General features: G+C 34.3%; 1 long non-coding RNA gene across 1 annotated transcript in view; it reads left to right on the forward strand.

The window, feature by feature from the left end:
• The window catches only part of LOC120625650, a 253,857-nt gene extending 226,916 nt beyond the window's left edge, over positions 1–26,941 (forward strand). The window contains exons 2-3 of the long non-coding RNA XR_005658824.1: positions 15,105–15,209; positions 26,835–26,941. This is a non-coding gene — a long non-coding RNA (uncharacterized LOC120625650). The remainder of the gene's footprint in view (positions 1–15,104; positions 15,210–26,834) is intronic.
• The last annotated feature ends 10 nt before the right edge of the window (positions 26,942–26,951 follow it).

The raw sequence follows: 26,951 nt of genomic DNA on the forward strand, positions 1-26,951 counted from the left end.
AATGTACAAGAACATACCTAGTAGTTACAACCTTACTTGGGAGACTGCGTGCTGATTGAAATATACAGCGTATCATGTATTCAATAGAAAGCACAACTCAATATATTGAATAAGTAAGCTTCACAACTATTGTGCTTTGTTAATTATATTTATTGGTTTTACTTACGCTTCATTCAAGTGCAAGTAAAAATTCTAACAAAAATAAAATTTACATAAAAGCAACGTGCCAACGTGTATGGAATTCGAATATAGAACTGCGAAAAAAAAATTTAACAAAAAAAATCGACTTTATTAAGAAATAAATAAATATTTTCTACAACATTTTTAAGTCGGTGCCAAGTAAAATGACTAAGTAGATATAGATATACGATGTTGTAGGTAGTACCAATCAAAGCTCTCCACACGTACACGTTTGTCTCCACACTTCGTAAGAATGTTACCGTCCACAGCTTTTGGTATCTTACTGTTATATTACTGCCCTTTATGAATAGGATATTTATATAAAAGGGTTTGTATATAATACTTGCTATCCCTAATTTCTCACAAAAGCGAGAAGAAATAATAGACTGAGCTATAAGAAAGCGTGTGGAGCTAGTATATAATTTTAATGTATTCTATATTGCATAGTTTTAGACTACATGTTAGATGGTAGGTATAATACCTTTATGACTACGACTGCAGGCTTTAGAGACTAAATGTCGGTGAAGATCGCATAACCGTAACTAGGAGATGTCTTGCTGACTGAAACATAACCCCCTCGAGTCTTGCCAAGAACATGCAACAAAGATAGCTCGCTTAATTAGTTGATGTGAACATAATTTATATGAAAGCTTCTATATAGCTCCAGAGACGCAGCACGGTGTAAAGCAACGCAGATGGGTAATACCAGTACTACCGACACTTCATATAACTGAAACAGTGACGTATTGCTGACTTATATATTTACGTCCTTGCTTACTTTCTTCGTCCGCATCTAATTTCTGATGAGCAAATTTTCCCCATCATATGTAGTTAACATCTATATGGGAAGTTTTTCTAAGTAATGTTTATAAGTTAATTTTATCTAAAAATTATTATTTTATTATTATTATTATCGAAATTTACTCTCACGCCCTTGTACAAGATAAATATATATATTGAGCCAAAAAACATGAATAGACTTATTTAGATACGTAGAGATTAATACACTTAAATATACATTACAAAAATATATATTTGCAGCGGGCGGAGGATTACACCCCGGCAGGGGAGACCAGACGAACGGGGGTCAGAGATATAGGTTAAGAAAACGGCGGTCTATCCTAGTCCGAGTCCAGCAACAGCATTTTCTGCATCAAATTCAAATTCAAATTCAAAATTTCTTTATTCATGTAGGCCTATCACAGGCACTTATGAAGCGTTCATACATAATTGTTTACATAATTGTAACGGGATGGTGATAACTTCGTTCGCCAACTTAAATCTAAAGCTACGAGGGTTCCAAACGCACCCTGGTCTAAGAAGAGCCCACAACAACCTTAGCCGGGTAAATTTATTTTTTTGTTATCACCATCTTCCAGTAAAACCACCAGTAAATTCAACAGTGAAGCTAGAGCAATTCACACCCAAGCATTTTTATCGTTTAAATAATCCTTAATGTTACAATAGGATTTTTCTGTAAGCTTACGTTTTATATAAACTTTGAACTTATTGAGAGACAACTCAAAGATTTCATTTGGTAATTTGTTATAAAATAATATCTGGCTGGCTGGCATCATCTTGGCTGCCAGTAAGCTACCACGGAACCCCAGTCGCCTTATTTGGTGTGCATGGCTAACTGGGTTTAAACCATTCGCATATATTACATAGCGGTGACCTCCTGAGCTAGATCAAGGTACTTACGTTTTTTGTCGGTCTCAGCTTTCACGAGGTTCGAGAACGAAGCGTGGGACTAAGAAGGAGATCTTGGCTGAAAATCTACGCCATTTCGCTGATGATAAAGCTCTCAATCTAAAAGCTCAAGCATTTTATTGTTCAGGGATGCAGAATGTTGAACTATATATAAAAGCATATAAATAGATACGTAATATTAAAGTTTTTGGCAAAATGTACGAGTGTAGTTCCAAATATATATAAGCAGATATTATTTTAATCCGAGAGTATAATCACTCAACAGTATTACCATGGCTGCTAACTAGTAATTATTTCTGTACTAGGTATATTATTAATTAGTTTTGGCTCCCCTCTAAACTACGAGTATAATAGTTGATACCTATGTTTGGATCGTACCTTTAATTGTACCTTAATTTCTTGTAATCTTCTATATATAAATAGGTAATAGTTATTATTTGAGTCATCACTATCAACCCATAATCGGCCAGCTATATGAGATGAGTCCCCTATCAGATTGAGCACGGTCTAGGCCTTCCACCACGCGGGCTCAATGTTTTTGGTTAACATCACACGCCTTTGAGAACAATAGAACTCTCAGACATGCAGGTTTCCACACGATGAATTCCTTCATCAAAAAAGCAAGTGATATTTTAATTGCTTGAAACGCAAATAACTCCGAAGAGATAAAGGTACTCCCGAAAGGGAGGCTAAAATCTTAACTTTCAATTATCTGTATTCTTTGTATTCAGATCTTCGAAGATAATATGCTTAAACATTTTGCTCCTATACCGGAGCATTCTTAAGTTACTATATTTCTCGTCAATAGTGTTTTGTAAAGTATTTGCGCAGATAATTTAAAGAATAATTTGTAAGAGTTGGGCGTAGAGAGGCGATGTTTAGAAAAGCCAATTTAGCCTGTACTTATCAGTAGCCCGCGTGTTAGTTGGAGAGCTTTGTTTATTACGGTATTTTAGCACAATAGAATATCACAACTTGAGTTGTAACTACAATAAAAGGTACATAATTCAACATGGCCGGCGCTATGTCTTAGATTTTAGAGATATTCAATAAAATAAATTCTTAGATTTTAGAGTATAATATATTATGTTTTAAAGCTTTATGGTAACTGTAAAACTTAGACCACGACCCTCGCCATCATTATCGCCTTATTGCTCAGGTCAATAAATACGACTATAAATTTATTGAAACAAGGAGAAGCTTAGAGTAAAGTAAGTAAGAGTAGAAGCTCAGGAAGCAATGTAGAGAGCTTGGAGTATCTCTAAATCTCTAAATGTGAAAATCTGTAGAAGAACCAAAGTTAGCAATGAGCGTATCAGAGAGAGAGCGTACTCAGAGAATTGATGGACGTTGGGTTCCCAAAGTGCTATAAATCGTGACCCCGGACCGGTAGAAGCAGCGTTGGTAAACCCTTAAATTGATGGACAGATTGCCTCAAACGAATCGCAGGGAGTTGCTATTTATAGACGTTGAAAGAACCGCCGTTGTATTTATTGGTAAAATTATGACCATCCTATTGAAGATAATGAACCGACGCGCGCATAGTACCTACGCTACGCGACGCATACCTAATTGAGGGACAGGAGTCACGTGATTTTAATTTTGTTTAGGCTGTATCTGATTTCTATCAGTAAAAACTATCGCAGTGGTTTACTAAAAAACTATTAGGTTTTTAAGTTTCACAGATAAGTTTCAGAGACAGTAGATAATGTACCTACCTCTTAAACCTGTGAAGTAGTATTGCCTTGCTTATTTCTGCCGCTAAGCAGCATTTTTGCAATGCTGTGTTCCGGTCTAAAGGGCGTGGTTGCCGGTGTTGTGACTGGCACATGAGGCTTAATAACTACGCCTCTAATTGATGGACACAGAGCAGCATGTTGCAGGACGTGCAACGGTGGATAAAGTGGGCCATTTGTTTGATCCGAAAATTATAACTATAAAAAAAGTTATGTTTTATAAGACTAATCTAGTTAACTCAAATGTATGCTTCATCAACCCATTACTAACTTACTATAATTTTGTGCGTCTGTTCAACTTGTTATTTTCTTTATTTGTTCACAAACAAAGAGGATATAGATTAAAACGGAATGTAAACTTTAATCAAGTTTGTGCTTCTATTTAGAAGGCCTCTAGGCTACATTTCTGGCATTAAGTTACCTTTATCTCTTGCGCCAACTGAAATATCTAGTTCGCCTGAGTATACTTGCCCTGAGGGTAAACGCTGGTGTATCCAAACACAATGTCGTCATAAGCCGAGTGAACGCAGCCAGTTTCCTAGTTTGTCTGCAGCTAAAACTTGGTATGTAGAACGGTTCAACTAAATTAGTTTAATGATGTTGGGAGGATTTGCTTGTTTAATCCAATAAATTTACACAAATATTTAGATGAATAAGTTAGAGCAATAACATATCAATAATATGTTTTATTGTATAAGCTCTAAATGAGTTTGAAAGCCCAAAAGTTTAAGTTTTCAGTTAAATTGCTGTTAATTTTTTTTGGCATAACTATAGGTCTGGTGATGGATTTACCAACGACTTATAAAGCTTGTGAAATTTATTGCTTGTTGTTCTTGAATAGGCAATCCATTCTAATGGATTTTGCGACATTAATTCCCAAGGGAGTATAAAAGGTAAATAAAGGTTAAATCAAATTTCACGCTATAGGGTCGACGAATAGTCGCCCTTTTGTATGTTGTAAAGTATGGTAACTATACAATTTTTATTTAAAAAATTAAGGTTATTTAGAGAGTCATAAAAAAATAAACGGATTTGAACTTAATGTTGCATAAGATAAGCCCTGTCATTGATTAACGCGTAGTTATTTTACAATATAGTTTTCTCCTCGAATAACTTTAGTAATAATTATTTCTGGAAAAATATAATAGTCCGCAGAAATTACAAGTGTGCAAGTGGACTTTTTCATACAAATATCGAATTCAGCCTTTATTAAAAACCAGATATTTTCTTTTTGTTAGTGTAAATTTCTTTATAATATAGTTAATAATAACATAACATTCCTATGCAAAGAATTGTTTCTAATTTAAGAGGCTTATTCTATTAAGGATCTCACGGGGGCCGCAATATAACTTTTTAAATTAATGCATGACGAAAACACTCGGAGGGCAAACAGAAATTGGGTTATTATTACGGAAAATACAATAAAGTGGAAGTTGATTTAGCGATTTCTTTATATAAAAAAAGATACTAGTACACCCACGTATTTATATAATATGTACGTAATGAATATTTGTACTCGTATGTAACTCGTTTATGTTACTTATTTTGTTATTCTATTCTCAGAAGCGACATTTGATTAGATAAGGGAAGACAGATTGTGCTAAGTAAGTCCTTAGATAGCTATACTCCTTTGTGTGTGTATGTAATTCTGGTAATCAGATGGATATCAACTTGTATAAAGCTTTTTATGGTTTTTGAGAAAAATTCCCTTCTAATATCATGGATTTGAATCATTAGAAAATGGTTACAATCCATGATATTGGATAGAAGCAGACGTTACTTTGCGGAAATCCATAATATATTATGAAAATTAAGCTTAATTTGCTATACTCCGCGAACAGCAGCAGAATCTGTATGGTGTAATTTTTAATTTTGAGTGTCTCAAAATATTAGAATCGGTAAATTTTAGATCAATTAAAATAAGTCCTTATTTTGAATAAAAGTTTACATTGATAGTATTTCTTATTAATGATAAATTTATTGTTTATGATCTAGGCGGCCCTTTTAATAAACTTTTTCGCCCTTTCGTTAAACCCGGTTGTACCCTTATATGTGATAAAATAATAACTATCTAACTATGATCCTTTTTTATTCAGTATGTCAGTTTAAATAGCCAACATTTGTTTCACAGATCTGTCGTTAAATACCTTTACACACATATTAGACGATGTCAGCTCAGTGCGGTCGGAGTTAAATAGTTAAGCGACACTATAGATTATAATTCATTAAAGTAATTAATGGAGTTCAGTAACATAATGATACAACTTTCTCGCATAGTTAGGAGGGTTCGCTCCAATAGTTAGGAGGGGACGGAGGCGCGCGGTCATACCCTGTAGGCGATTCGATATTGAAACTTTTAATAGCCTACTTATGTCCTCCTTATTGGAATACAGGTAACATTAGACGGGAATCTTAGTAAGGACGTGTTCTTATAAGTTGCGAGGTCATTATCTATTGGATAGAAGCAGGCGTTAATTTGCGGAATTCCATGCTATATTGAACATTGGCATACTGGTCATTGTATGTCTTCATCATTTCCAGTTTATTAATGCCCCATAGCTGGGCACAGGTCTGTTCTCTTTTAAAAGAGAGAGTTTTTTAAGGGTTCAGACGAACCACTCTTCTCTCCTCTCTCCCCGCGTAAAATAAAAGTAAAAATTATAAATGTAATATTTACTTTCATTTTCTTAGGGCGTACATAAATTGGTTTCATATTGTATTAGATTAATAGATAAAGATAAAGCAACTGTGTTAGTAACAATTGGTGTAGTTACATTATGTGACTGTTTAAATAAAGAGATATAATACACATCAGTATTGAGGCTAACGGTAGATATAAAAACAGTTTTGTTAATCAATAATCGAACATACCAAACCCTATCTGCTTATGTAAAATGAATATTCATTCACGTACAAACATTTATTCATACATGAATGCAGTCTGATCGAATTTCCCCGAAAAATATTCACTATTAATTCCTCTTTATAGAGGGAGTAATTAAAAAAAAACCAACACAAATTCCGCACTCGTAAAATTCGCATAACATGGAATTCATCCGCGAGGATAAATAAAGTACTTTTATAATAAACGATTCTTTAATCATTAATTAACCGGGGCACGATTGGCTTTCTATAATTTTGACGGTTTTCAATTATTTTATCGTTCTTCGCCGAAGTTGAATAGACCGATATTAATTAATTAAGTATGGTTTTAATCAATACAGGTTGTATGTTTATTGCACCTTCCCAACATTTGATTAAAGAAGAATAATATTTTACTCAGTTTTAATTTTTTAAGACTGGTTAGTAGTGAATATTTTTATGTATAAAGGATCTGATAATCTGCACTAACACAGTGAAAAAAAATAAAAACCACTGTAAACTTAAGATTGAGTATGGGTACTCGACCTAAATAGGTTTTCCGATCGGTGATCGAAAAACCGTTTTAGGCCAACGTTGTTCTAATAAAGGTAATAAATTTATTTCTGAGACTTGAAACCTTGAGCAATGCGAGTAAATTATATCTACTATGAGTAAATATAAACAGATTTTCATTTAATTTTTATTAAAGTATCCACACACATATTAAAAACATGGCGATTCAGTGTTACAATCACGACCGAAATTAATATTCTTAGGATAGCAGTTTTAATTCAGTATTGCTATCCTTATCTAAAGGGAATAGTAGGAAAAGGTCACTACTCACTACTGATTAATCTGTCATCTGAACATTTCAGATTAGACTTTAGACCGTGCTTAAGAAATTGCGTATCTTACGTACTTTTGGTACAGTAATTGTTATTTTATTAGTTAAGAAGAAAGTTTTATTGGTAAGTTTGTCCAGGTAGGTAGTTACGTCTGTGACTACTTATTACCCTGCAGACAAAGAAGTGCCGCTTAGTCATTTACGGTTCTGGTACGATTACGCGTAGCCTTGCGTAGCTCTAATAGGTTAGCTCGCTACCATTAAAGCCTGCATCAACAACTACTTCCAGATGAAGTGGTTTTCAAGGGCTAACTGGTATGGGAGTTCAATGAAAATCAAGCTTTATTTGCTATACTCCACGAAAAGCAAGAGAATCAGTTGGCATAAATCTATAATTTTTTCAATCTTAATACTCCACACGAAACAGATCTTCGACGTAAACTCTACGTATGGTTAGCTCCGACTCCGGAACATCCTCAGGAGATGTTGACTTTACAATAAATATTTGTTAAGTAACAATTGTCCTAGTACATACATTGCCGAAGATATGTTTGGTGTGGAGTATAAAGATTGAAGAAATTATAGATTCCGTACAGATTCAATATATGTTATCATAACAAATTAAGTTTCATTTTCATTGTAGATCATGGAATTCCGAAATCAAAGCCTGCTTCTATCCAATATTCTATTGGAATTTTAAAAAGTTCAATTTCACAACTTATATGAATTTATTTAAAATATGCTCACCCATAAACTGTAGTAAAAAAAGTAAAATAATGTCAAAACTGAACTGAAATAGTGCTGCAAAAGAAATATATCTTCTGGTATCTGACCTACAAAGTTTCAAGCATTCTTTAGAATCAAAACTTGTCCAAAGCAAGTTGCCGATTAAGTTGCAATCAGTGCAGTTGCATAGCAAGTTGCTAGTTGCGAGTTGCTGTAAACAGACTGACCGTAAGTCCCATTGTAAGTCAGCTCAAGCCAGTCTAACTCCCGTTTGTTGTAATAACTTTGCGCAATTACTAGGTGCAATATGTGTATAATTTAATTTTCTTGATGTACTGAACGAAACTTACCAGATACTACCTAACTGCCTTCCTAGTAACTATCTTCAGTTTTATTAAATACATTTTTGAATATATTTAAAATATTTCTTGTTTCTGAGTTTGAAATATTCGCCTCCTTTTATTATTTGACTACATTTAAAAATCATGAACAAGATTAAATTTTTTTTTTATGTACGTCTGTCTGTATATGGATTTATTTTAGAAAGGCTGAACTGATTTCGACGGAACTATAGCAGACTGGATGACGTTACTAGCAGTTTTCTAGACTACTTAAACCTGGTTATTTAGAAAATTATAATGAACTAAATCCAGTTTTTACCGATGACTTCCCGGTTTCTTGGTTCCGTAAAAACTGTTTATTATCCCGGGCGAACTAAAGCTACCGGGGATTCGAGCCCATAGTTCAATAACAAATACTTAAATTCTTTGTCATGTCATGTTCGTATCGCGTTCATACATATTTTCTTACAATGTTGCTCGGTGATGGTGATAACTTAATGTGTTAGCTTAAAACTAAATCAAGAGGGTTCCAAACGCACCCTTGTCTAAGAATCTCAATCTCTATCTGTAGTCAAAAGTAGTAGTAGTTCTACTGCTTTGCTTATAAAACAAGGCAGTAAAACCGTAGGCTAAATTGTAATCTTCATTACCATCGCATTCAATAACATTTGTATACTTATTGGTGTCCGTGATAGGTACTATTACAGTTAGTACCAAATAAGAAGCTTAATCTATTTCAGTGTAACATGAACGTACTCGATACAGATTCAATATCGATATCGAACGAGTGTACCGCGGTCGATTAGATTTGTTTGCGTCGATAAATGGCACTTACGAACGGAGTCTGGCGCTTGTTAAACTATTTACTCGCTACGAGATGTTGCATATTGGTTTGCTTTGCATTGCAACCTGCTATCTGAAACCGTTGATTTACATTTTTACTTCCATTAGGAAAACTGATATTGATACAAAAAAAAAAAAACTGGCTGCTTCTCTCTGCTATGAGTATGGAATCGTAGTCCAGTAGTGCGAAATTAATATGGGCAGAGAATTATCGGAAGCTGTGATAACGTAGTGGTTAGATCTTTGATCGTTTTCTCGAATGGGACCGAGCTCGTACCCTGGCAAGCACCTATAACAAAGTCCAAGACAAAAGTCAAAAATATCTTTATTCAAGAAGGCCCACAAGTGACACTTTTGATGCGTATTGAGGCTAATTTCGTAAAGTCCATAATCCTGTTTCCAGAAGGGCTCGATTCAAAAAATATATCGTAAAGAAAAGTTACGTCACAATACTGTTATTGAAAAGTTAAGTCCAAAGAAACTTCGCACAAAGAAAGTGAAACAAATAACTTTGTTGTAGGTTTTTAAACTTTATATTATCAGCGACCTAGATTTCTGAGTACCTACTAGTATCAGAATTGCTATAAAAAGGAATTTATACAAGGGTGGAAATATACAAGACGTAGATATAAATGTGAGCCGATTAACATAGATTTATCTCGGAGGAGGGTCTAAAGAGTATCGATATCATATCGCTATGTATATAAAAAAATATCTGGTTTCTCTGTTTAACTAATCCTAGGGCCCGACCTGGGACAGAAGATCAATATCTTTATTTAAAGAAGCAACGCATGTAGTCTTTAGCAACACTTCCATGAGGCCTTGATGTATATCCAGACGAAAGTATGCATAAAGATAACTCTAATCCTCCAGAAGGAAAAAAAAACGTACTTTTCGTCGTTTAAACGGTTTCCGCGGGATTTTTTAAAACAAAACAAGCGCGGTCGATTTCACCGGCTCACAGGCTAGTTCATAATATGTTTTATAGATGCGATTTAAAACAATTCGTAACGTTTAAATACGCTTGCAAATAAAACATCAGTGTGTCAGGCTGTCCGTTTGTTCGACGCTTATATTTGTCACGGCCCTAGTAATACCCTGATCTCGCGCGATGCCAGCATTCAGGCCTATATATTATTCATAACCTTTTCAACGAACGGACCGTATGGGCATACGGAATATTAGAGCATATCTACAGAGTTTATCCGGAGCTTTTCAAATTCATCGCTAACTAAATTGTTTTCGACGTTTCCAATTCTATAATTTTATTCGTTGATAGTGTTTACATGTTAATTTATGCTATGTTTAATTAATGCTTTTAACTTACGTATTAAACTACTTTAACTGTGTTATGAATCATTTCAAGGTATACATTATTACAGACACATAAGGCTTAGCACCTCAAGGTTAACGGACACAGGGCGACAGCTTGCGAGACGTGATCCTTCCATGTCCTGTAAAGTGGTGTTCTTTTTATAGCCAACTGTTGTCCAATTATCATTACGTTGGGCCATCCGCTTGGTCCGTCAATTATTAATGTATAAAAAAAACCTTTGTCTCTTTTTTTTTAAATAAGCTAATGATGTATTTGTTTGTTCCAGTATTTTTTGGAGTCTCTTTTCTTTTTATACCTATATAAATATTTAAACATATCCGTAATGTAACTTTAAAACAAATTTAAATAATTTTATTACTCATTAAATGGTAATACTAAAAATTTGCTCAAGTTATGAGAAACTACTAATATTTTATGTGTAGCGTCTTAAAATTCTGTCAGGCAGCGATTCATTGAGACAAATATAATGATTCCCATTTTGATGGGGTAGACCCCCGTTGCTTTCCTACACCGAAGATCATTTTGAACATATCTACATTCAAGAGTTGACACAATAAGTGCATTGATATTCATCCAGTTTATTCTCATTAACATTAAGTTATCAGGACAATAGAATCATCCTCTTTAGGGTATTAACGTCACCGAGCCTGAGGACATTGGAGAAAGGGACGCTACTCTTCCGTTATCAGTTACTGGTTCAAAAGTTACTTACAAAATTTTAAGCCAAAATATGTAGATAAGTGTCAAAGTCAAAGTCAAAGTCAAAGTCAAAAATATCTTTATTCAAGTAGGCCCACAGGTGGCACTTTTGATGCGTACATAAGAATTACACGGTAGTGAGATGATGGCGATAACCACATTCGTAAACTTAAAATTAAAGCTACGCGGGTTCCAAACGCGTCTAAGAAGAAGCCCACAACAAACTTAGCCGGGTGTTTGTTTTTTTTTTTTGTTATCACCATCTCACAATGTCATTTTAAATTAACTTTGTAACACAAAAGCTTATTTCTGGAAAAAAATGTTGAATTGGTTTATAGAATGCTTTTATAATACAGCGAAAGTATATAACATTCCAACATCTTGTATTTGTTTAAAAATTCGTTGAAATCAGTCGGAGTACTTCGGGATTGCAAAATTCTATTTCAGTAACTCTCAACGGTATATGCAAAGAGCCCACCGTTCGGGCAAACTACAAAAGCTCGTGAAAAATGTATACTAGATTTAAGTACCTATGTGTGAAATTCAGGCAGCCCTCTGTACTACAGCGAATTTTAAAACAACCGTAGACGAAACGTGTACATCGATGTGAATCTGCACTAACAAAATACTTCGTAAAACTAGTGTTACTATACATTGAACTTTTATTAATATATTCTAAAAAAAATTATTCTATCCGCACATTAGGTAATTATGATAAGTACATACCGTTTTGTTTTTAGTATGTAGTTTATCGTGTTTATTTTATAGTTTATTGTATAGCCATAATATAAACCCGATTATAATATGTACCCGCATAATTTTAACTTCCTAGTGACTTATTGGAAGAAAACTGTTGTTCGAACATGAAACTTTAGTGTCCTTTTTGAACTCATCTGGATCTGAAATGGTTACCACTACCTCCTACTTTACCCCAACTTACCTTGCGTTTACGTGTTGCATACTAAACTTCCTCAGCTTAACTCAAGCTCTAGGGGTCACAAAGATAAACAAGTTTAGTCAAGGCCAGTACGCGTTCCCAGTTCCCCCGGTTTTGCAAATGTTGCGACGGTGCGAGTAATCTAACCAGATGCAAAAATTTAGATAAAGTACTGGTTCAGCCAAATTTATGAGTATTCCGTACCATTACGGAAATCGCGATCTGAAAATCAGGGTGTAATAATAATATTTTGTTAATATTTAAATGACATATTTGCAGTTCATTTCATATGGTACGAGTATGTATGACATTAACAACAAATATAAGGATTCACTTAATAATTCCACACAGAGCTGGAAGTTCCTTAACGGCCTATGGCCACCCTTTTTTTTGAAAGGGTAAATATTTTTAGTGTATTAAATTGATTTGATATTAATTTTATTTAAATTTAAAACGTTTTAGAGAAATAGGAGCTTAAAGGATACTTACATAAAATAGAGTGACGTTTAGAAAAACACAAGTGATCGTATAAGGATTCCGCATATCCAATATGAGTCACGGATCCCTAAAATACTGTGCTCCCCGATGAAAAATACACATGAAATTTATGTGGTTAAAAAACAGTTGTTTTTCAATGAAATGATTGATATCGGTTTCGGATAGTGAAAAATGAATATAAATCATTTGTTTAATGTTTTTTCTCTGTACTTTATTTTATAGAATTATTTGAATTTACATTATTTGTTACACCTGGTCGTATGCGATACAATTTGTAATAAATAGCACGTAAGTACCTTACATATTACAAACATACTGCAGTGCTCTCTGGTGGTTATAACCGTAATACCGTAAACGTATAATCCTAAGAACACATACACACACATACACACACACACACACGGACACACACACACACAAACACACACACTATATTATATACCGTCGCACGAATACACACGCAGCAACACAGACATAAAACGGACATTATTTATTATAAATATTTATATCTGTCGTATCCGAATTTCTAAATATTTCAGAAAGCTCTAAGTCATTCTTTGTGCATTCACCATGCAAAAGGCTATGTTCGGAGTATATCATAATTAAATCAGAAATGAGAAGATCCATAGAGGGACCAGAGTTACTGACATAGCTGAGTTGTGAAAATGGAAATGGGCATGGTAGACGAACGATTAATATGTTACTAAAATCACTAAGTACAAGTAGAAGTAGGTTTTTTTTTTAACCTGACTGCAGCGCCGAGGCTACATATCACACAGGCTGGGCTCATATGTAAAAGTTTTATTATAAAATCATTACTAATAATATAAATAAGAAAGTGTGTTTGTTTGTTGGTTTGTCTTTTTTACGTCCTAATTAAGGAACCAATTAATTTGATTTTCGCCATAGAGTTATTTGAAGGGATGGAGAGTAACAGAGGATTTTCTTCTAGGAGAAGGAGTCGCAAAGTACAGAAATGGCGACCTAAAGTAACTTATGCCAAAGAGTAGACATATGTCGGTTAAGATTATAATTATGATTATAAATCTCTTGTTCAACATATACTACGTGCTATAGCCGTTATAAATTCCTTATACAGTTTTCCGTCCATATGTTGATAATGATGGTGATGATGGTAAAGCTCTTACTCTTTCTGTCTCTCTTCTGTGCGAATTCAAAACCTTTACGATAGCTTCTTCTCTATTACTTCTGCCCCATTACGTAAAAATAAACATAAATTGGGAGGAGGATTTAATTTAACTTTCTTTAAAGCTATTTTTTAAATTTATTTCATTTTATCAGTTATTAAATTTAAAAAGGGAAAATTGAGCAAAAAAATATCAAAATTACTTTGTAGTCGGAAGTATGGACATAGTTAATAAAAGCGTGTCGGGTCGCTATTTATCACACAGCTGGGAATTTCTTTCCTTTATTTTTATCACGGGGCGTACTGCTATAGAAGGCGGTACTAGATCTTGTTGCAGGTACCATGAATATCTATCTACTACTATGGGCAGAAGAATAGTATATAGTATGAATAGTAAGAATAGTATAAGAATAGTATATAGTATGAGCAGAAGAATTGAGTAATTTAAAGTTATTAAAACAAAGTTTGCTGCAAAGTGTGCTAAGGGATCGAAGTTTTTGTAAAATCAATTGCGTTTTTCCAATGAGGAACGAACGGTAGGCTTAGGTTACTTTGACTGTCTTTATAGTAATGAATGAGGATGAACTTATATTTGAAACAAAATTCATGTTCAAAAAGGCAAAAAGGTAAAGAAAAAAAAAGTAAAGGTATAGACCAAATTTGTACCTGCAAAGCCGTTTATGAAACTCGACAAACTCGGCTTAACGTTACTGGCGCAACGATTGATTTGCGCTATAGCTACTAGGTCTTCATAGACAAATATAAGGTTGTTTTTTTTATTCATTTGTGAATTTATATTATATCTTTTATAAGATTTATACATTGGAAGTTACTAGTTAGCGTAGTATGTGGATTTATTTCATATTTTCACTAATTGACTGAATAATAACGTAATCTGAGGAACTAATAAGTCTCGAAACTTGAAAAATGAAAAGTAGGCTCCCTTGGGGCATATACATCAGCTAAATCAAGATTTGATTAAAATCCGATCCGGTATGGTAAATGATGTAGGGTTTGGAAATTTTTCTAAGTTGCATTAAATTTTTCATGAAATTATTTTTCTTTTTGCTTTCCATAACTTCAAAATCGTACCGTTTTAAGTGTTAAAAATTCGATGCACTCAGCTACTTCACGCAGGAGCCCACCGGCGGGCTGATACCATTATCGTTAATACAGAAAAACTATGTACTGAGAACGAAATAATGTTCTTACTTACTTGGTTACACTTATGTTTATTCGTTTCAGGTTGGCGCAACTATGATGTCCTGTCCTCTACCCTTGCCGCTTCTGCCGGCCCTTCACCCTCAGCCTGCTCTGGCATCTGACTTTCCTATCCACATCGGGATTAAGGTAAGACATATTTTCGTTCATCATCATTATACTTAGACTAAGGGTCCCACTGCTGGGCATTTAAATTTGGTCTCGGTGGACGCTACGGCCGTAGGTAGTTACCAAAATACCAGTCTGTTTCGGAATGACCAAGACTTGCCACTATGGGCAATACAGCCATACCCCTAAAAGTTTAGCCCGTTACCATCTTAAACAATTAGCATCAATAATTACACGCAGGTGAGATTACGTTCAACTTGTACACGAACAAAGAAATCAACGCTGTTTGAATTTAAATCAAGCTAATAATGTTATTAGGTACTAAAGATACAAACCAAATTCAGAAGTCAAAATTCGATCATCCATTCAGTCAGTAGCGTGCATAGAGGGTATGCACAGAATATGCAGATGATATAAATTGAAGAAAAACTCCATTACGAGTTATAAAAAACTGAAGGATAGGCATTGTAAGAGTTGGAAAAAGCCTACCCCTAAGTATTTATAACTAATACTGGAGATTTTCTTAATTTTATATCATCTGCATACCCTGTGTATACCCTCTATGCACGCCACTGCATACGGTTAACTACGTCGGTCGAAATGCATAAGTAGCAATATTATAAAAATAATAAATACACCTACCTATTTCCGATCCGACCATCTCATAAAATGGCATTTGGACCCACATAAAATACATTTTTTTAATTCTTTGTTTATTTTCTTTTGTTAGATTTACGATCAAAGTTAGGAGCGCAACTTAAAATACAATTTACAAAGTATTTGTTACAATGTAGGTTTAAGTTTTCTTCTAATGTTAGTGTTTCGCAAGTAGTCAGCTAAGTCGACATAAATCTGAGTAACCTAACTTCTAAAATTAATTTCTATAATACTTTTTATGTATTTATTTTAGGTTCAGCTTTTCTTGAATACTATTCCTGTACCATTTATTTAAAAACAAACATTTATTATCAAATTTTCATTTGATATTAGCTTTTGAACGGATGACCATTGTCCGGTTTTGGGGTGTTTTATATTTACATCAAGTACTTACGCGAATTGAATTTGGTCTCAGTTTTTAAAGTGCAAAGTTTGGCGTAAAGGTTTGTGAAAGAAAATTGTGCTTTGTAATGTAGCTTTAGTTTTGCACAGAGACTATTAGATTATTTTAGTATCTAGTTTGTATTTTGAGAGGCGACTATAGCAAGCGAGCCAAGTAAATACATTCTCCATTAGGCTTAGAGCTTACTTAAGACAATTGTCGTTACTACAGATTGAACTATATTTTATAAGTTAAATCATTTAAACTATCTATCGGAGAATTACTAGTACTCTAGTGCAAACGAACGGAAAGGTTTATGAGTGATACAATGATATCAGCAAATTATATAAAAACAAAAGAAAGCGAAATCATATCTTGGTACGCCTTTGCTGTTCGTTTAGTAAGTACCATGGCAAGAGCTTCCAAACAGATTGACCTATGAAAATTTTGGATTTTAAATACCAAGGCACCACACTGAGCATTTCATCCAATCTTTAGAATAAAATCGTATCGAGAATCTCAGTATTTATTTAACATTAGGGTAACACGTTGTGTTTATTTACCTTCTAAATAAAATTTCATTAGGTATATCTTCAAATATACTTTCCTTTTTTATTTCCTTTAACATTTACTGTCTCCAGTCGCCCCCGTAGGTGGGTAGGGAAAAAATAAATAATTTATCCGGCCGCCTCCTTGACGAGTTTTAGACAACTTAAATTGCGAATGTATCAAAGCTTAATAATATAAAGTAAGCGAAGAGTATAAGCTAACTTCGCAACAAACTTCGATGTGGAGGTATTCGCACACATAGACGTCATCGGAAAATAATATAAATTACTAAAGTTGGTAAGACCGTCAAAAAGTATGTTTATATCTGTTAAGGTGTATTTAGACCGGGAAACATTTTATTATATCAAACGTATACTATGCAAATTTTTACTTTATTATGTAACAAGTTGTTAAAATATGTATTGTATTTGTCAAGCTATTGATTGAAATCTTCACGATACCCGTCTTACATAAAAAATCGAATACATTGAAAGCCTCAATATTTAGGAAGAATTAAGGAAGCAAACTGATTGGTTGCAGGTTCAAATTCGACTATAGTTGTCATGGCACAGGCTATTTGTTTAGTTAAAGTAGCTTCACTATTTTCTTAGTTAGAGGGGATAGGGAAACATTCGAAAGGGTTACTTTTTAAATAAATCATATAATTATGTAAAATACTGGCTGTTGTTTTTTGTTTATTTAGGGTTTTTCTAAATTTAGCGCTAAACCTTTTATTTTTCCGGAAAAAATGTATACATACCTACTAATGCCGTCTATAATAATTCTGTGCAAAACTTTACTTAGTCAAACTAAGCGTTCAAGCCATGCGTAGGTAACTACTTAATGCTTTTTTAATTCCGCAAGTAACTTTAACCAGCAGCATTCAGGAATGGATAATATAGCCATCTTCAGGATGGAAACACCATGTGTGCCATTTCATCAAGATAATTTCAACAGTTGAACCGAAGATATGTTCCAAAAAACAAACAAACAGACATAGAAACTTTCGCATTTAAGTGGAAGTATAGATTGGTGCAGTAATTGAAATTGTATAAATGACTCTTGACTGATTAAACCTCAGTCTCCTCGGTAACGATTATAATATCTAACAGTATTCGATATGCTATCATTACTCGTGGTGAACTTTCGGCCAATTACCTTTGAAAGCTAAATCGTCTTAATTTATAAGTAGATATCGATTCAAACCGAGTTTAATTAGTTCCCCAAGATTTGAAACGTGCGCATCATTTATTTCATTATTTGTGAACACAGAATAGCTCTCAGATTGTTTCCTTACTTCAAATTATGGAGATTATCTGTAATTGTAATTATTTCAATGGTGATCATTGATATAATTTGATATCACCATCACCATCATCATTTCAAACGAATTGACGTCCACTGCTGGACATCTTTTGTAGGGACTTCCAAAATCCACGATCCTGGGCCACTTGTTTAAAACGGCTTTCAGCAACGCGTTTGGTCTGTTTATTTCGTCTGGAGCCGAAAACGCTGTTAATTTTATAATACATTTTTCTAATGGTTATTAGATTTATAAATTGAATAAAATAGTGATGATCAACATTATTTTTTTAATTAGTTATTGTTCAACAGTTGTATACAATTCTAGTGTTTACAGATTTTAATAAGGAAATGGCGGGATGTAGTCCAATGCGAGAACGCAGGCTATATAAATAAAATACGTATTGATTAAAATTATATTCTCGGCAGCCCAATTTATTTCCCACTTCTGAGATCAGACCTTCACATCCATAACATAGGAATATGAAATCAAATAAATCAGAAAGAAGTTGTGGCAGCGCTTATAAATCGATATGCCCGCCAACACACATTGGGACAGCATAATAGGAAGACGTATAGGCCTAGCTGTGGGACATGGGATGATGATGGTTTCTATCAATTACGTGAAAATGGTGTCTGATTTTAGAGGTCTTCTTTTGAGCTCTAAATTTTCTTCGAATCTCGAATAGAACTTGAAGCCCAAGTGAAGTTCAAGTAAGTACTTATTTAAATGCCACCTGATCATATGCATTGCTTAGGGGACTGAGTCATTAACGACCAGCATCGGCGTGGTGGGTCTAAGCTTTTTATCTTTCTCTTCATTAAAATATACGAGTACATTTTTACTGTTTAATCAAAAGTAATGAAAAACCGTAATGTTCAAGGAAGACGGTAGCGCTAAAAGGTAATCCATCATCTAATTATTTTAAACACTTAAACATTGCATATAAAAGTTAATAAATGTTGGTTTTATAAAAAAGCATAAAGTTCAGTGATTTATGGATACAATCTAGTTTATTTTAATACGCGAACTGGATCTCGTTTACACAATTTAACCGCGTGGGGTCATCAAAAATCTATTAAACTGCAACTTTTACGGTCGTTCGAAGCATGGTTTCAACACAAAAACAAGATGAGTGCACGCCTCGATGCATAAGTTTACTCATTAAAAGCCAATTTCCTCAAACGTCAAGAGAGCAAAATATGAAAAATTCGCTGTTGCAAGTTCGCTTGCTCGAAAGAGCAACTTTATGAAGTGTACTCGAATAACGGCTCGAGAGCAGTTCCGAAGTTATGCTTCTTATTTCAATCGTACTTTTTTTTAGTGTGTCAACCTAATTTGGACGGCTGATTCAATGTTCAACGGAAGGCCATATTTCAGTAGTCGCGGACGTTTCAATTCATACATAATATTTGAATAAATAAATATGCATGAAAGCAATTTATAGAGCCCGCAAGGGTCGGAGGCTGGGCGGCACAATATCGTAGGCTCATTAGTAGCCTGCTACGGCGCTACGCCGCGCTTGCTACGAAATGTTGTTGCCTTTGTGCCTGCTATTATGCTGTGACAACAGATTTTTAGTAAGCAGTTAGTTTTGGCAATATACTTAAGAGTTTAATAATGCCTACGCATACCATATCCACTTGACGCCAAATTTACACAATCTCCAATCATTAGGGCATGGAAAAGTGTCGTAGGGCATATAGTAAGTTGTTATAGAAACTGAAAAAGAAGTTGACAACGAGTGGAACTCGTTTCTAACTCCGTTTACCTCTCGTTGAACGTTTACCACGCCCTTCAAAGGGGTTCACAGCATTGCTAACAATCCTGCGTAGCGGCAGAAATAAGCAGCGGCAGCATGCGTACTTCCACGGACTAGCTCTATCACAAAGAGCTCTATTAATAAATGTCAAACAAAGTACTCCCACTGCTGGACTACCTTTCGTGGAGAGTTTCAAATACCACGGTCTTGTGCCGCGTGAGTCTAGCGGCACCCTGTAACTCCTTTGACGTAATTGGTCCACTTTTTCAAGGGACTCAATCAATCGTAGATTTAGTATTTATTTAATTAGCAAATTATATTTCATCATTTATAATATCAATTTCATGTTGTGAGAAAATTTTTATACTATTAGGATAACATTTTTTTCCATTTTGTATAATGCCAGGAATTTATTAAAGAAAAGCATCCTTGTCATGAAAATATTGCTGCGTAAACGTAACTAACGAGAAACGACGTCGCGGACAAAAAACGGCCAAATATTAGTTGCGCTGCGACGCTAAATAAAGGGCATTATCTTTTACATTATAAACGTCGCAATATCTTCCGTCCACGTTTAATGTCTACCCGTCCGTCATTTCCCCTGCACTAAGGTTGTGTCCCCATAGCGGCGATAAAAAGCAAAATTTGTATCTATCTGCACTTTCGAATTTATAATATTGTAACCAGAATTACTTCACAGTCTAGAACATTGTCCCTGGCTAAAGTCCCACGCAGTGGAAGCAAAAGCTGGAAGCACGTCCTGTAGGCTCGACTAACAAGGTTCCTATTCTAACTACAGCGTCCGGCAAGTGTGTCCGAGAGGAAAGCGTTTGCTGAAGCACCGCAGGCAGGTACCGCTAGTGATTGTCAATGGTTGGCCGCGGCACCGTCTTGTACTAGTGGAAAAAATCTCTTTAGCGCGATTTACATTTCACGCAACTACAACTAACGCCATCTAGTGTTAGCGGGTCAATATTGCGTTTTATTGTAATGTTACAATATTAAAATTCGAAAGTGCCTTTTTTCGAATTTATTACATTAGTACACGATATATTATGAAAATCAAGCTTAGTTTGCTATACTCCGCGAAAGGCAGGAGAATCTGTATGGTGTAATTTATAATTTCTTCAATCCTTATACTCAACACCAAACAGATCTACGCCAATGTACCATTTTAACAATTACATTATAATACCTTAACAATAATTTTATCTTAACAATTATTCACTGTAAAGTCAACATCTCCTGAGGATGTTCCGGGTACATTGCGGAGTATAGCAAATTAAGCTTAATTTTCATAATATATCATGTATTTCCGCAAATTAACATCTGCTTCTATCCAATATATTAGTACAGTAATAAAATTAATCTTGCCGAGATTTAGCACAAAGATAGCTTTTTATTCACGGAGACGGATTTTGTATGGATGTAAAACAATTTTTTGTGGATTTTTTAGGAAAGCTATACAAACGCGGATCATAATCGCATATAACAGTTAGTTATACATGTTTTGTATGAACTTATCCATACTTACCAAAGCATGAAAACAATATGCCACATCTCACAAATTTACTTTATCTTTGAAAAAAGGCGGAGGTTTGAATATGTTCACCTTAAGATCATGTAACTCCATGTCTTAGAAAGAACTTAATTTGTTCCATTTAGAACTGTTAAATCTTTGGAGATACTCGACTGAGAGTGTAGTGTTTAGCTTTTAGCTTCCGCGGACATTGTAAATTATAACACAACTAGCTTTTGCCTGCGTCTTCTTCTGTGTTTGTTTAGGTATGTTGTTTAGGTTTTTGGAAAAGTTGATTTACCCAGACTTTAAATTATGCAATGTCTAACTTTATGATGCAAGCTATGTCTATGCAAGATCCGATCTGCTGCTAAGAAATTTGAAAATACCACTTTTTTAAATTCGGAAACAGTTACCCCTGTGCATTTTCAGGATACAAAGTATCGGATACTTTTTATCCTGATTATGTCCATAACCTATCTTTGTTCCGCATTTCATCAAGACTGGCGAAGGTAGAACCAAACATAGATAACGAACTGACGGACTCGACAATGGTACGGACGCATTTAACATTACATACCACGGTTTCATCTTACCTGCTATAAGTTTATAGCCCTATCACGATTATTTATTGCTTATAATAAAGAGATGTGAGACTTAGGAGCAGCACTAAAAAATCGACGATTGTTCTGTGTAAGCAACATTGACCTAAGTCAGTAAATGACAGGCAGACAGCCAGCCAAAAATAAGCCCAAAAATTGGGTTCACTGTGAATTTAAAGTGTCCCATCATAAAATTTAAAAAAAAATATCATGTGGAACAGTCAGTTTTATTTTAAGTTATCAACTCCGGTAGGTGTGGCATTTCTAAATATCCTTATTAGTGGATACCTTAACTTCAAAATTCATGTCTCCAAGACCAGCGGTTTAGGCCCTGATTTTTCAGTCGTATTTAATTTCGGATTTAACCCTTTTGCGAGTAGAATTCCAAAAACTGTGGTACAATGATTTCTATATTTTATTTTAAGAGCCAAAGTAGTTAATTTTCATGGATATAACTTGAAAAATTACAGACTTTCACAAAAACTTTAAGACCCTATTTTATCCCCCTTCGGTGTGGATTTAAAAAAAATCCTATCTGAAATTCGCGGGTACGTTATAATAGGAACCTACTGTCAAAAGTCCAAGTTTCTTATCCTAGCAGTGTAGGCTCGGCGTTGATTATCAGTCAGTCCGGACTTTGAATTTTATATATAAAGAAGAAGTTGGTATTTTTTATGTGACAAGAAAACTTTTAGCTCCGTTGTTAGGTATCAGCTTTGTAACTCATTGTTTTATTTACTCCACGTACGAGAGCTTTATTTTTCCATACTCTTTATATCTTTGATAAAAGTTTTCTAATAAAGGTCCCAACAGCTAAGTTTTTGTTCTCGCTTATTGCCTACAGGTGACAATTGATAGCGATAGCTCTTTTTAACGGACTTGGTGATACAAAAGTTTTTGTCCCAAAACTCGGGAGACCAATGTAGCCCACTGGACATCAAGTTCAGTTCAAGTTATTGCATATTACTCCTACTAGTGCGCACTTTAAAATAATAGGTATTTTGCTCCTCGTTCGAAAGCTTCAGTACCTCGATCGCAATACCAAATTTTATTCTCATGTATCAAGTACTTTTTGTTTTAATATGTAATTCCAGTTGTTATACCAACCTAAAGAGTATATTATATGAAGTTTAATGATTTTGATCATGAAAAATCTCATAGCTCCTAAAGCCTATAACTATTGCTCAAGCTCGATTCCCCTATTTCAATTAAGCATTATTAATTATATTAATTATATTATTAATTATATAATATTAATAATATTATAATGATGGACTTAATCATTTTAATTTTTTTTAATAAATGTAATATTAGCGACTTTGTGTCCTTGACACTACCGTTAAATAGAATCTCTTTATAATCGCCCTACCCGCAAAACCGAAATATATATTTCGGTTTTCACATAAAATCTATCTAAAATAATTGACGAACTAAACAAATAACAATTAAGTGCAGTTTTAATTCAAATACTATAACCACATAGGTACTACGTACACATAATTTTGTTGGTCGGTGGTTGGTAGCTCGGAAAAAATATTTCCATATTGGTAAGTAATCCTACAACGAATGTTTAATAGCCCTTTAGCTGAAAGCTGCTAAATTATTAACTGTTTTATAACAAAAAAAACAGATTCTCCTAGCAGGTTGGCGGATTAAACTTAATCCAGTATTTCCTGAATTTTTACGTACATCCAGTAGTATCTTTATTTTTCCATTGTTGTATTATTTTTATCTAGAACATAAGTAAATGTAGTTTTTACCCACCACTTACACTTTTTTTCAATTCTTGAGATACTAAAACCCAACAAAGCTTAACCCAAACTCACCACTAAAATTTTGACTATTATTATAAAACACGGGTTTTATTTTAATAAACTATTAGCACCTTATGCAAACTAACACCCATTTTAGTTCTTCGTATACCTTAGTCGAAATACGTGCCTCCGCAGTCAGTGTGGGTTACAAAGACTCTCCATGCTGTTGGTTTAGGTCTGAACTTTATGAACATTTTACTACTGTTATGTAAATACACTATAATATGCATAAGCATATACTGCGTAATGAAACCGACTCGTGTTTTAGAGCAATATTGCAGGTCAAACTTGTGAGCGGAGTTGAGAAGAACAACTTAAAACATCTGTTGATAAAGTAAAACGTCTAGTTATTTATCACGACGCTGGTGGGATGTTAATTTGTTTACTTTTAACTACAGAAATATGTGTACCAAGCATTTCATTGGTGTTCTTCCTTACTTTATAATTTATTGACCTATGTTTCATCAGTATCACAAATCCTTAGAAACTTCAACTAAACTAGACCTGATTGTCTTGACCAGTGGATGTGTTCTGCCTTATATTATGTGTAAGGTATCTTACGATTTCCACACTGCACGGTCTATGGCTATTTATAAAACATCAGTCTCGTTGATTTTATCTACTCAGCGCTGCTTGTTATACTGAGCTCCTTAACTTTAATATTTATCACCACATCCGCTAAGAGATTTTTAAATTCTTAATGTGCGCCGACGCCGTTAAACTGCTTATGCCTGCCTGAAATTGACGAGGCGTTGTGTACGTCGAATTTATAATGTTATTTTGTGAATCGATACTTTATATCCTCGAGTGAAACTGGTGAAAATAAAGTACCCATAGTAATATTTTAAATTTATATTGACATAAACGTTCTCGTATTAGATTTCTAATTTATGAACGTTCCATCTAGAGCGCTAGCTGTAGAAGTGTGCAGGACGAATTTGATACAAACTTTAAAACAGATATGTAGATATGTTTCATTTTACTCTGTAGTTACAGTATTTTTATATTGGGAAAGGATTACGATTGTATACATACAATCCCATATTTATAATTGAAATTCAGAAGCTACCCCTTCTGTTAGCTTTAGACCACTAAAAATTTCAATAATATTTGGCAAGCATATGTGAAACGACAAGAATACTTTTCAGTCCGGAAACAGATGATTTCCCATAGGTAAAACAAAAAACTTAAATAAACACAGCTAGTTTCGTACAAGGAACATAACTCAGTTCATGGATATAATCCATCCATAGATAAATTCAATCATTATCAGCTCATTACCGGCCCACTATGCGGCACAGTGAACGGTCTAAGTCCACTACGCTGGCCATTGGCCAAGTGCGTATTGATAGACTTCACACATCTTTGAGAATATTCTGGAGAACTCTCAGGTTTTTTGTAAACAAAGCCAAAACAATTTTAACAATAATGCTAGGCCCTCTTTTAATAAGGTCTCTTTAATTATATCTTTTATAAAACCACGTTGACTTTTACCAAAATTACCTATATATAAGAAAAAATAAAGTTGGGCAAGTAATTCTTAAGTTCACGGATGATCTATTACGAGAGGTACAAAAATTTCTGAGGTAGGTATGCTCGTATTGTGCAAAAGTTCCGTAATTAGGACACCGAAATGGGTATCTTCCCCTTACCTGCTCTTTTGTGACAAATTTTCCTTAATAACAGTTTTTTCTTTCCTGGGTTTCCCGCGGCATTTATTCTTCGTTGTTTAATATTCTTAATATTCTATTAATTACTACAGATACACTAAAATTTAAAATAATATGCTTATATAATTTATTGTGTCATAACATTGGGACTTCCATAATTTGTTAATATAATGTATTATTTCATCGTTTTAATTATATACAAATTTACTCTTAGGAATAATTCAAAGCAGAGTTCTAAAATGCGAAACCTTTCCGATATACAGATTTATTGAAAACAAATCCAATCAACAACTTGGCCGAAGTTAATGGAATGTACTTCAATTAAAAATCAGTAACGAGTTCGATTACATCTCAAAATAGGAATTCCATAATGTTGCACGAATTATCCGTTACTGTAGCGTCGCTTAACTTCTTTAAAGGAATATCCGATCAAACGTCAGCGTAAACTAATTCCACTGAGCAAACTCGAAACTCACTTTTAAAAAGTAAAAAAGTAACGCCGATATCTACACCGGAGCCAACTAAATTGGTTACCTATTACACTGTTGATTTACCCTACCAACTGATTTCCAGTTCCTAAGGCTTAAGAGTAACCGTAACAGCATTTTAAAAACGTTAACGCTTTTTAATTTTGCAAAGGTGGGTATGTCGCTAAAACCTTAAAGTGAATGTCGCTTGCATCAAATGAAGTGGTAAACGCTTCGCTATAATGAGTTTCAAATGAATTGGGCTTTCACAACGATTTGTCCGAATACTCGTTGACTAATTTCCGTTACGTTTGGTTGTGTTTGAAAACTAATTTATCGGAATGTCTCTTTAATTTAAACTGAACACAATTGGAATTCGTGAAGCTATAATTAGTACATACGTCAACTAGTAGTTCTCGTAATAATATTAAGGATAACTGTATGATAAATAAGCTTTTTTTGAAGAGAAACATCCAATGCGTAAAGTCAAAATACGCTGTCTTCGTGGCCACGCGACGCCCACGGCCTAAAATCGGGATTTTTTTTATCCATCCATCATTTCATGTGAATTGCTCATACAAAATAGTTTCGATGTTTCAAATCTGCCAGGTTCATTTTTATTCAATCTATAGCCATAAATACCGAGAAAAAGAGCTAGGCTTAATGCCTGATGTTATTTGGTAACCGCTGCGAACATCAAAAGCATTAGAGGCCAACCAATGCGTGGCCCCCATTTATGTTATTTACCACATCAACTTACCCAATTCATAGTTTTGATGGAGAACAATAGACACAATTTTGAAGGAAGAATACCAGGCATCCAGATAGCGGAGATGAATGATTTTCTACGCTATTAATGATTACGTTACTTCAATTAACTGCGATACTGATCCGAACGTTAACTTTTCACTTAATTTTCAGGGCCCGCTATTTTCCTGAACTACGCACGAGGAGAATAAAATAGACTTAAAGTTTAAATAAGTGAATTAAATATCGCTTGGCGTAAAGTGCCGGTTTGGCGTCGCACCTAGTGGCCGT

Source organism: Pararge aegeria, chromosome 8 (assembly GCF_905163445.1).
Source record: "Pararge aegeria chromosome 8, ilParAegt1.1, whole genome shotgun sequence".
NCBI classification, from domain to species: domain Eukaryota; kingdom Metazoa; phylum Arthropoda; class Insecta; order Lepidoptera; family Nymphalidae; genus Pararge; species Pararge aegeria.